The sequence below is a fragment of the Desmodus rotundus genome, chromosome 2 (genome assembly GCF_022682495.2).
Source record: "Desmodus rotundus isolate HL8 chromosome 2, HLdesRot8A.1, whole genome shotgun sequence".
Lineage (NCBI taxonomy): Eukaryota > Metazoa > Chordata > Mammalia > Chiroptera > Phyllostomidae > Desmodus > Desmodus rotundus.
This window is the reverse complement of record NC_071388.1, coordinates 207,641,516-207,654,193: the sequence shown is the minus strand read 5'-3', so window position 1 is coordinate 207,654,193 and position 12,678 is coordinate 207,641,516. Positions and strand designations below refer to the sequence as shown.

The 12,678-nt window shown below is 53.6% G+C and overlaps 1 long non-coding RNA gene across 1 annotated transcript; it reads left to right on the top strand.

The window, feature by feature from the left end:
- The first annotated feature begins 415 nt into the window (after nt 1-415).
- LOC139440742 (uncharacterized) lies at nt 416-9,551 on the top strand. The gene is made up of 3 exons (XR_011650915.1): nt 416-804; nt 3,082-3,207; nt 3,409-9,551. It is a non-coding gene; the product is annotated as an uncharacterized lncRNA (long non-coding RNA).
- Nucleotides 9,552-12,678: the final 3,127 nt, after the last annotated feature.

Below are 12,678 nucleotides of genomic sequence, written 5' to 3'. Positions count from 1 at the left end.
ATGGGCCAAGTTATGTTTTTAAAACATCCCTCTTTTTTCTGGGAAATCAGCTATAGAAGGACAAGAGTCTGACAGGAGGCAGTCCCATTTGTCTGGGAAAGAAATGCAGGGGCTTGGACTGGGGTCACAGTGGCAGAAAGGGACGTGGAGGAGGTTTGGAGGTAGAACAGGCAAGACCTTCCGGAATTAGTCGCCTGGGGGTGCATCGGGTGTGGAAAGAGAAGAGCAGGGTGTAGGCTGAGAGGCCCGAGGGCCCCCTACAAGCCTAGCTTGGGGGATGGGAAAAGCAGCAACACAGGGATGGAGAGTTATTTTGCATATCAATAACAGCAGGCTAGTCTTCCAGCCTGAATGGAGCCAGAAGGTTTGCGTAACTTTGACCCGTGCTGTAGCTGGGAGGCCGCTCCCCCTGGTTACAGCGCCTGCGCCAGAGCTTGCAGACGGTTCGCTCTGCGCCCGGGGCCACGGCTGCCCGGACTTACGATGGTAGCCCAGAAAGGCAGAGAACAGGGGAAGTTCTGGCAGGTGTGGCCGATTGTGGGAGGAGTCGGAAATGGGGTTAGGAGGAGGTTCCAGGCTGGGATTTAAACTAAAAGGCGGGCGTCCTTGTGAGACGGGAGACAAAGCGGGACCCACGCGAGTCAGGAGGGAGTGAAAGGTCTCTCTCCAGCCGACCCTGAGGAGGTGCCACGTGGTTTTGGACTAAGAACTGGAGATCGTGATTGCGGCGACACAGCTGGTGGTGCCGGGAACCTCGGGAGACCTGCGCAGCCCTGCACGGATGACGGGAAGGAACCGGGAGAAGTGAGCTGCGGGCTTGTGTTTTTTCCTTCTGGACGGTGGTGCTTCTGACTGGCCCGACTGGGCAGAGGGGGAGGGCAGGACTGTGTGTCTGTGCGTGTATCTTCGTTTCTACAGGGAGTGAGATTTAACGGCAGAATCCCGCCATTATTCTAAACCTGTGTAACTTTTAATTAAGTAGTTCCTTTCCTTTTTACCATCTCTGGCATTGAGAGCCATACTTCCTCCTGCTACCGGGCGGGACAAAGAAGAACCATAGAACAAAAGACCCCGGGTGCGGGTTGTTTCTGTAACAAGAATCTGGCTCTTAACTTGGGGCTAATAGTTGCCCGTGGCAGACTGACCCCCTCAGGTGTGGGAGTGGGACTGCGGGATTTCCCCAGTCTCTGAGAACTTCTCTGCGGCACCCCCCCCCCCACCCCCGTGAGGGCATCGGCCGCCCACTCACACCTGGAAAGGTGAAAAGGGAACCAGAAAGGGAGCCGAGAAGTGAAACGGGTTGGAAATTTGTTTCTGAGTGCGGTTTCGGAACAATGGAATTGGAGTTGTGGTCAATAGCTTGGGGTATACGCGGCTTTTACGCGGTATGTATTTTCCTCGTTATGTGTTTTTGCGTGTTCTGCCGGGTCCATAAGAGCAGTTCCGAGCTGGCCCCTGAGTGGAGCCCGCTGGGTAGAATTCTAGGAGATTGGGAGACTTACTGCTGTAAGTCGATGTCCAAGAAGCCGCTGTCTAAGCAGATACTGATTTATTACTGTAACACGGTTTGGCCTACGTATGTTTTGAGTGGTGAGAGAAGGTGGCCTGTGGGTGGCTCCCTGAGTTACTGCGTCATTAAGCAATTGAAACAGTATTGCAGACAGTGGGGGCACTGGGAGGAACTCCACTATCTGGATGCATTTGTATCGTTGTATAATAGCGTTTTGCCGGAGACAGAGAGTCCTGGGATGGTGCGGGAAGAAAAGGAGGTCCCCAAACCTATTCCTCATGGTAGAACGCAGAAAGGGAGAGGTGATGAGGAGGTGAGCCTCATTGAAGCTCTGAACCCAGGAGATAGGGCCTTGCAGGTGGGCGGGGTCACCATGGCACCACCCATTTTGCAGCCGGTGGGGTTGGCCTTGGCACCGCCCGCTTTGCAGGTGGGAGGGGCCCCCTCAGTACCACCTCCCCTGGGAACTGCGCAGGAAGTGGAGACTGCAAAGCAAACTGATCCTCTTCCTCCTCCTCCAGCGTCTGAGGAATGTGTCTCACCCCCTCAAACTCGTCAGGCCACCCCCTGTAACCAGGGGGCCTCCAATGTTGTAGCAAGCCAACGCCCTTTGGGGCGATATCCTGCGGATCCCACTGGCTGCTATTGGGCCCACACTCCGTTCACCACTTCGGACTTACTGAAGTGGAGGAGTTCCAACCCCTCATACAGGGAGGACCCTCGGAAAATGACGGATTTCATCGCCTCCATTTTCGCCACTTACCACCCAAACTGGGCCGATGTACAGGCTCTCCTGGGCATTTTGCTAACAGCAGATGAGAGACTGCTGGTGCTAAGGCAGGCTAGGCAGGAGGCCCAGTGCCTCCAGGAAGAGGACCGCCAGGGGAACCCTGACCCAGCTGGGGCGATTCCTTGGGTGGACCCTAACTGGGACCCGAATAATAGTGGTGGTCTAGCCTCTTTGAAACATTACAGAAGGTGCATATTGGAAGGGCTCAGGAAAGGGGTGCCCAAGCAGAGGGGCCTGGATTTGATACAGACTCTTCATCAGAAGCCCAGGGAGGACCCTTACGAATTTCTGGAGAGGATCTACCGGGCGTTTAGGAGATACAGTGATGCTGACCCAGAGGCACCAGAAAACGTGAGGATGGTAAACATGACTTTTATCGGGCAGAGCGCCCCAGACATCAGGAACAAACTTCAGCGTGTAGACGGGGTACTGGGAATGAGTCCCTCCCAGCTGGTGGACATAGCATTTAAAGTCTACAATACCCGGGAAGCAAGGAAGGCAAATCGGGCCTTGGTGTTTTTAAAAACAACCCCGGGAAACCAAAAGAAGAGGCAGAACCCTAGAGCAAAGAAAGGAGACTCATTAGGTGCCCGCCACCACGCCGATGGCAAGAGGGGCCCTAAAGAGAGGAGGAAAGGCCCAATAGGCTTCAATCAATGCGCCTATTGCAGGGAGGAGGGCCACTGGAGGAAGGAGTGCCCGAGTCACAGACGGGAAAGTAGGAGTGAGATTCCGGGCCGAGCGATGGTAAAGTGGAGAAGGGAGGCTGACTGTGAGTGAGGAGCCCCAGCACAGGTGACTGGGCAACAAGCGCACTGATTTCCTTGTAGATACGGGAGCTACAGACTCGGTGTTGGAAACTGGGGAGAGTTCGAGGGAAGTCACAGTTACTGGAGTGACTGGCCAGGTACAAAAACAAACATTCCTGCATCCTCGGGAATGCCAGCCTGGGGGTCAAAACTTAGGCAGAGCTTTCTCTGCGAGCCAGATTGCCCCGCTCCGTTGCTGGGCCGAGGTGTGCTTTGTAAACTGCATGCCCACACGACCTTTTCCCCAAGAGACAGCAGCAGTGTGTGTGGTCCCGCTGACACGTGCCCTCCACCTGCAGGCATTCCTGACCTGTCCCGGAGGCCCCCGAGGTGAACCCTGCCACCTGAGATCTGCAAACAGGTCCATCAAACTGTTTGGGCTGATGGAGCTCCAGGTAAAGCAGTTAACGGTGCAGCCCATAAAGATAAACCTACAAGAAGCAGTGTCCCTTAGAGAATGACGATTTAGAGGGGTCCAGCCAGTGCTACAAAGGTTTTTAAAATCAGGGTTAACATCGGCTCTGCCCGTCACCCTGCCACACTCCCATTCGGCCAGGCAGAAAGCCGCACTCTGGCGAGCATTGCTTCGCACAGGACCTCGGGGCCATCAGTGACCTTGTTCGGGACATTCACCCACTGTGTCCAGTCCTTACACCCTGCTGACCGTGTGCCGGTGGATAGCAAATGGTTTTTAGGCCTGGACTTGAAGGGTGCGTGTCCCCGCTTCCTGATAGGTGAGCAGGCTCAGCAACTGTTTGCCTTGGAGTGGCAGGGCCCAGAGACTGAAGCCGCGCTCTGGTACTGCTGGACTGCGCTGCCGCGAGGGTTTAAGAGCTCCCCGACAATATTCGGGGAGGTGCTGGCAAAAGACTTTGGGGATGTCCAGTAGAGATGGGAGTTCTTTTGCAATACCTGGGTGACCTGTAAATAGCCAGCAGTATCTGTGTGCACAGCACCATCAGTCTGAATCATTTGGCAAAAACCGGACATGAAGTGTCACCTCAGAAGGCCCAGATTTGCAAACAGGAAGTGGTGGATCTGGGATTTCAACTAAAATGGTACCAGGAGCTTGATGGCAGATAGAAAGCAAGCCATTGCTACACTAAAAATCCCAGAACATCAAAGGCGGCTTTGCGGGTTCTTAGGAATTACAGGGTTTTGTCGAATTTGGATTCCAAACTTTGGACTGACAGCAAAGCCACTGTACAATTCCCTAAAGGGACAGGACTCTGAACCTCTCAAATGTCAGGTAGCATTGGTACTTTGAAGGAGAAGCTGGCTTCGGCCCCTGCACTAGGACTGCGGACTTACAGAAGCCTTTCAGATTATACACCTGTGAAAGGCAGGGCATTGGACTGGGGGTGCTAACCCAGACCCTGCGGAATATTCCCCAACCCATAGCCTGTCTCTCAAGGAGTCTGGATCACAGGACAAATGGACCGGCCACCGTGCCTCCAGGCAGTAGCAGCCACCTGTGACAACTTACAGGAAGCTGAGAAGTTTACCTTGGGGCAGCCTACTACATCATTGGCACGCATCGGGTTCTGACTCTGTTGGAACAGAGAGGAGGGCGCGTGGGGAAATGCCAGGCCATTCTATTCTGCTGGACAACCCGATGTCACCCTGTAGACCACCACAGCCCTGAGGCTAGCCACCCTGCTCCCAGGGACGGAGTGGGGCTCGGCAATCGGGCCTGAGAGCTTGGAAACGGTTTGACCAGGTTCATTCTAGCAGACCGGATCTGCCGGCCTGGCTGCTGGCAGCACCAGACGGGAGCAGCGTCGTGGACAATGGCCAGGGACGAGCTGGGTGTGCGGGGATCACCGCAGACAAAGTCATAGCGGCCCAAGCCCTTGCACCGGGAACCTCCACACAGAAGAGTGAACCGACAGCCCTCACAACGGCCTTACTGCTGTCCCGGGGAAACAGGTCAACCTATATCCAGACTCCAGGTGTGCCGTCCTGGTCGTCCACGCCCGTGGAGCAGTGTGGAGGGAGCGAGGACGTCGAGCAGGCAGAGGAGGCTTTACGAGCTGGAGGCAGTGAGTGTACCAGACGGACCGGGGTGCCATAATGCACTGCCCAGGCAGGACACCCGAGGGATGGCTCCCAAACCGTCCAGGGAGACCAAACTGCTGATAAAGCAGCGAGATGGGCAGCCAGGGAGCCCCCACGCCACGCCTAGGGGATCCGGTCCCCCGTCTGGACTTGTCAGAGTTCAAACCTCATTACACAGAATGGGATGAAGAGTGGGCCCAGGAATGGGGTTCACTAACATGGATCCCAGTTCCGTGTGGAGGGTCAGCACCTGTGGTATGGCCTTACTCCCTGTGGCTCTAGTGTACCCCGTCCTCAAGCACCTGCATGAAGGGACACTGGAGGGAGGCTTTGGTGGACCTCACTAGGCCACATTTGAAAGGCCGTTACTTGCAAAGGACTGTTGAGGATCAGCCAAGCCTGTCAGATACGTGCCGAGAACAGTCCTAAGACAGCGCGAGTCCCCACAGAGAAGGGAGTGCCACGTAAAGGGACGTGTCTGTTCGAGGGCTGGCAGGTGGACTTCACACCGATGCCTAAAACCAGGGAGAACCTCAAGTTCTTGTTGGTCTCCATGGACACTTTCTGGATGGGTAGAGGCATACCCCACTAGGACTGAGAAGGCAACTCAGGTGGGAAAACTGTTACCTAAAGAAATAACTCCCAGGTTTGGGCCCCCCCCCCGAGCGTTCAGAGTGACAGCAGACCATCGGTCACTTCCGAGAGCTCCCCGAAGGTTGCACAGGCACGCCAAATATGATGGGAACTGCGTGTGTCCTGGAGACCTCAGTCCATGGGAAACACCAAGAGAATGAATCACATGTAAGGAAAACCCTGGCAAAAATATGCCAGGAAACACACCTAAAATGGGACCAGGCACTCCCCTCTGCTTTGCTACGAATTAGGGTGGCACCTGTAAGTTGGCTGAAATTGAGCCCTTTTGAAATAGTTTACAGGAATCCCCTCCCAATCTCTGATTTAGGAACACCCCCTCCAGATTTGGGGCACGGGGCAAGAATAAGGCCATATGTACAACATTTAGGGCAAACACTAACCGTTTTGCATAAGTTCGCTCGTTGCAGGTCTGTCTACCCCTCTGATGAGCCCCTGCACCGGTTCTGGCTGTGGGGGACCGCATCTTACTGAAGGCCTGGAAGACCGAAGGCCCTGAACAGCAGGTGGCAGAACAAGGGACTGGTCCCTACAACGTCCTATGGACAACACATCCTTCCCTGAAGCCGATGGGAATCAAGCCCTGGATTCGCCACACATGGGTAAAACTGGGCACCGCCTAAGGGGAACACAGACCTGCCACTGCGGTTGATGCTGACAGCAGGGGCAGCTGGACCTGCACTCCGGGGGAAGGTTTCAGATTCCTCTTCCGGAGAGGGACAGTGGACCTCGACACAGGGTGACAGTGTCCTCTTACTTTGTGCATGTGTTTGTAAAGCTGGGGACTTTGAGCTACCGGGTACCGAGTTTGAGTGTAGTCCTTCCCATTATGGAAAAGAGTGGGATTAAAAGTGATTTATGGTTACATCTGGGTGGGTAAAAATATATATAAACGTATTTATATATATTTTTGAAGGTTTTAAACCTGGAGGAAGGGAAACCCAACCACTTGTTTTCTGATTTTTGTGGGAATGTGGTTTGAATTTTGCTGTTTCTGATCAGAAGCCTCTGTACCTGAAGACCTAGGGAAGGTTGGCTGTAACCAGTGGGGGAGATTGCCTTGGTCGTTCGGGCTGAAGAGTATTTCGGCCTGGGTCGAAGGAGCGTCTCCCCGGGACACTAGAGGACGCCCTGCTGTGAGGGAGTCTGTGTTTTGGATTCTGCTCCGTATCTGCTCTGAAAAGGAAATTAAGGTTTCCCAGGGAAGGTTAAAACTTTACACTCTGTAGGAAAGTGAACAAGGGAAAGTGTGAGACATGTAAATGAAGAAGGTGTATGAAAGGTTATAGAAGTCTGAAAGTTTTGGGAAGAAATGTGTTAGTAGCAGAAAGTATAAGGCATGGAGATGCAGTCTTGGTGGATATCAGGGCAAGTATTTCCCTTCATGCTTCGTATTTTTCTCCCTACCTGACCCCTCCGGAACCTGGCATTCTGAAGGAGCGAGTGATGGCATAAGGTTTCTTTGCATAAATCCATTAAGACCAGTCATTAATGGTGCTTTGTTAACCGATACTTTGACTGGAATGTCACGCCTGAAGGACGCACGTCTGGGTTCTGGTCGTTACCAGGAGGCCCCGAGGAACTGGGTGGGACTGACTTGCGAAGCCCACGAGAAGAAGCCTGGTACCTTGGTTGGCTGTGCGGTTCCTGGCGGTCTTTCTGGGGAAGGAACGAAGGTTGTTTTCCTGAAAGATGGCTGAAAAGGGACCTGTAGGCACAGTGGAAGCCTCAAGGACTTGAGGGAAACAACTGGTACAGGCGAAGCCAGGTGGCGGATGTGTGGCTCTGCTTCTGTGCCCCAGGGGCGGACTGAGAAGTCCATCTAAAGGCTCCCGGGGTGAGTTCCAGCGAAGTGGACTTACCAATCATGGATGGTCCAGGCTGCTCTTGGTGTGTTTATGCAAACGAGCAGGCAAAATCAAAAGCTGGGCTCAATGTAGTCCCTTTACTGACAGTGAGGGTGATCTTAGGGAGAAAAATCGTGGTTAAGGAAAATCACCATGCTCAGTATTGGGCATCGGAATCGTGCAGCTAACTGTCTCGAAAGTCAGTTTTCATTTGGAAGTTGAAACTGGGTTTGTAACATCACCAAAGGTGTTCAATTTACAGGCACGAAGGACCTGTCCAATTGCCCCTGTTAATGCCATTGCAGCCAGGGCCTTCCAACTGGCTGTCTTCCTGAAAGACAGTCTCAGAGGCACATGAGCTGGCTTGGGAGTTGCTGTGTGATTTAACCTGTGTGTTCTTCCTCCCGTTTTCACAGGGCGTGGGCCTGTGGCCTCATTACCTGAGAGCCTGGGTGCAGTACAGGCCTCACTTAAGGAGCCCACCTTCATCATCGCCCCCTGAGACTCAACGCCGTGGCTGACCTGAGTGGTGGGGTTAGCGAAGGGTTGGGACGGTTTGTGGGCTTCGCTTTAAAACTGATTTTCCTTTTTCTGTCCTAATTGCTTGGCCAGAAAGGGCCATGAAGCCTGAAAGGGGGGAAATCCTAAAGCATTCCCGTCAGCCCAAGTGAAATAGAGTGGGCAAAGGGCTTCGGACAGGTGTGGCCTGCCCGCACCTCCAGAGAAGTCGTACTTTTCCTAGTGTGGGACATTGAAGAATTGGTCCCTGCCTTTGCCATTTAGTGCCTGTGGCTTAATTGTGCCTTCTAACCTCTTGCCAAATCTGTCACCTCCAGAATACGACAAGGATGCTGACGGTCCAGTAATGCCAGCCTTTGGAGCCTGCCACTCCCTGGTAACAGCAACTGACCTGGGCTCTGCAGGAGCCTTTCGGCAGGAGGTCTTTCCCCTACGGGAAGGCCACCGTCTGTGCCACCCCCCCCCCCTTTTAGGGAACCCAAGACCCGAGGGTAGGTAGGATGGCAGCCATGTCCAGCCGGAAGTAGCTACAAGAAGATGAGACCTTCGCCCATTGTCCTTTATAAGATATGAACGGTTTATCTGAAGGGGGGGAGCTGTAACGGGTGTGAAACGAGGTTCAGGGCAGGTGGAGGCTGAGGCTGAGAAGCCTGGCCTGGGGGCCGGGAAAGCAGCAGTGCGGGTGGAGAGTTCTTTTTGGCATCAGCAACAGCATATCAGCTTCGTAGTCTGCCTGGGCCAGGGAGCTGGGTGTGATTTGGCCCCGTGCTGTAGCTGGGAGGCCGCTCCCCCTGGTTACAGCGCCTGTGCCAGAGCTTGCAGACGGTTCGCTCTGCGCCCGGGGGCCACGGCTGCCCGGACTTACTATGGTAGCCCAGAAAGGCAGAGAACTGGGGAAGTTCTGGCAGGTGTGGCCGATTGTGGGAGGAGTCGGAAATGGGGTTAGGAGGAGGTTCCAGGCTGGGATTTAAACTAAAAGGCGGGCGTCCTTGTGAGACGGGAGACAAAGCGGGACCCACGCGGGTCAGGAGGGAGTGAAAGGTCTCTCGCCAGCCGACCCTGAGGAGGTGCCACGTGGTTTTGGACTAAGAACTGGAGATGGTGATTGCGGCGACACAGCTGGTGGTGCCGGGAACCTCGGGAGACCTGCGCAGCCCTGCACGGATGACGGGAAGGAACCGGGAGAAGTGAGCTGCGGGCTTGTGTTTCTTCCCTCTGGACAGTGGTGCTTCTGACTGGCCCGACTGGGCAGAGGGGGAGGGCAGGACTGTGTGTCTGTGCGTGTATCTTCGTTTCTACAGGGAGTGAGATTTAACGGCAGAATCCCGCCATTATTCTAAACCTGTGTAACTTTTAATTAAATAGTTTCTTTTTACCATCTCTGGCATTGAGGGCCGTAGTTTTCCCAGCAGCGGGCAGGACAAAGAAGAACCACAGAACAAAAGACCCCGGGTGCGGGTGGTTTCTGTAACAGGAGGGAAAGGCAGGAATCCAGGGTGGCGCCTAGGTTTTGGCAGGAGCCCTTCGGTGGCCGGTGATTTGAGAACAGCGGGGAGCACTGGTGTTCTGGGAGGAGGCAGGAGTTGTGAGTGGCACAGGTTTACTTTGAGTTGCCTGTTAGACACCCAGGTGGGGACGCTGAGGACACAGCAAGGGCTGGGTGGGTGCGGGGTTCCCAGAGGAGAGACAACGTGTGCACACGCGTGTCATCAGAATGCAGGTGTATTTCAGCTGAAGAACTAAGTGAGAGTAACGTTGATAGAGTGTAAACTGAGGATGACCTAGAACGTGCCTTGGGCAACACCACGTTTGGATGAAGAGAAGCCAATAAGTGAATCTGGAAGGGAGGTTCAGAGTCGGCCCCATTGCCCCACTCCGATGACGGGGGGAGCGTGCAGGGCCTCGGGCCCTTTCTGTTATGACATTGGCCGGGTCTGTAATTCTGGGAAATGACTACAGATTGCTAAGAGGGTGGCAGCAGAGGAGGGCGTGCCCCTTTGTGCCTCTTGGGGACACTTGAGTTTTTCCTAGCTGCAGAAATGGCTCCCACATTGAGCTGAACTCACCGTCTTGGCATTTAAGATCCGGGTGAAATGACCCCACCCCAACTGTTCACCCACCCGCCTAGCCCATCTTCCCTTACACAGGCGTGGCAGCCCCTGCATCCTTGCCTTTTGCTCTACCCTCGACCCAAAAGGAAGCGCCTGGTGAGGGGGTTGTGTGGGCATCAGGTACAAAGTGCCCTCAGAGTCCTTGACCACTTATTTGCATTCCACACGGACACTGGTGCATGCATGCAAACACATGTCCCATGTGCTACGAGGGTTTCCCACTCTGGCTCGTGGGTGTAAGAAGTATGCATTTCTAGTAGACTTCTCTCCAGCGCTAATCCGATCTCACCTGAGATTCCAGGGGGACCTTCTGCACACCTATCAGGCAGTCTCACTCTGCTAGAGGCTGTTGAGAGGTTACATCAAGTTAGCATTTGCAAAGCACCTAACTAGTGCCTGGCCCCAAAATGGCACACAGCATTTCTAGGTTCTCGGCCTTGACAGGGAATGTCCAGCCATAGGAAAGCCTTACAAGTTTATATGAGCCAAATTTTGAACACATGCCCAGAAGTGAAGTCCCAATGGATTGAGATTATGCCCCGGAAAATGGCAGTTTTGCATCTTATTTTATACATTAGAATCAAAGGAGAGGTAAGGGGTGGGGGTGGGTTACATGGAATCAGGGTGGTAGGTCAAGGAGGCAGGAGAAAGCAAAACGGGCTGGATAAGGCAAAAGGGAGTAACTTTGACATAGGTGGGTCCAGGATAGCTGGTATTAACAGCACATAGAGGTGCGTGGGGGATAAGAACAGTGCTCTTTGGTGCTGGTGGTTGTGACTTCAAGGTGTAAAAAGGAAATAACTGGCATGTTACCCTAGACGCATAAAAAAATGGGCAGGGCTCACTGGAGTTGAAGATGCACCTTTGCTCAGGAAGCCGTAGGCCTGGGGCAGGACTATGCACCATTGCCTGCCCAGTAAGGGATTTGCAGTCCAACCACGCAGTGTAGCACCTTGGGTCACTGAGCTGGACAGGCCTGCCATGTGGCCCCTGAGCTTGTTGGATTTATGACATGGCTACTTTTTCATTCGTGGCCCCTTCCTTAAAGGACATGGGAAAAAACACAACACCATCGATGAACTTTGACAGCGTGAGAGGCTTCTGACGTCATGCAAACTTCCCCAGGCCAGAGTTGTTATCAAGCCCCTCTCTCCGTTGCCATGGGAAACAACAGTTAATAGTCACTTTCACCACTCACAAAATGAGCCTGTGTGACAGGTCGTTTGGTTATTGCTGCATTCTAGGTGCCTGAAAACTTAGCAGTTATAACAACCACTTCATTTTGGTCATTAGTTTGTGGGTCAGGAATCCATCAAGTGCCCAGTGGGCCTTGCCTGGGGTTTCTCATGAGGTCAGATGTGGCCTGAGGCCGGGGCCATCTGAGGATGAGCAAGGTGACTCACCCAGCAGGCGAGCAGTCGGTGGCTCAGCTGGAGTGGCTCAACACAGTGCCCTCACGTGGTCCTCCAGCACAGCCTCCTCCAGGTAGTAGAACCTCTTACGTGGTGCCTGACTGCGCCCAGAGCAACTGTCTCCAGAGAACCAGGCCCACACTGCATGGCCTTTGATGGCCTTGCCTTGGAAATCATAAACTGACACTTTCCCACTCTGCTTCAAGGGCAGAGACTGAGCTGCCTCTTTATGGGGAAAGTGGCAGGACCTGTTTTGGAAGAGCACATAGGATGAGCACCATTGTTGCAGAAAACTGGAAAACACCGCCTGCCACACAGGCAGCCGACGTTGTGGGACGTCAGGCGCTTCCCTTGATCTCCAATCACAAGTAGATGATCATTTTGTAAGAGCAAACTAATGAGCTTTGGGCAGTTCTGAGCATGCGCCCAGGAGGACCACGCTCAGCTCTACCCTTCCAGCATGCTGGAGGTAGGAGCGCAGTGCCATGTCCTTTGGGCATCAAAAATGGACAATATTCTATTCATTTATTCATTCATCCAACCAATCAATATATGTGAGTATCTATTACATTGCAGATGCTGGGCGTAGTTTTGCAGCTTGTGAAAGTATGAGGGGAGTTACGTGAAATTGCCTAGTGGTAGATTAGGGAGCTGGGAGAAAGCAGAGAAAGGGAAGTCTGAAACAATAAAAAGTAAACCAGAGAGACGTGTACTTCACTTACATTGGTAGGTACAGGGCGGGTAACAGTCAATATTTACAGCACACGGGGGGGTAGTGTGCGGGGAACCAACCTCTGGAGGGAGGCTGCAACCTGAGAGGTCTGGGAAAGAGGGCACTGCCCCGAGTACCCTGACACTCCAAAGGTATGCCATCACACCTGCACAAAGACGACAGGCTCAGGGGAAAGTCTGACCTTTGTCAGGGAAGATACCCACCCAGGACATGCCTACCCACCATGACTTGTTTTTAG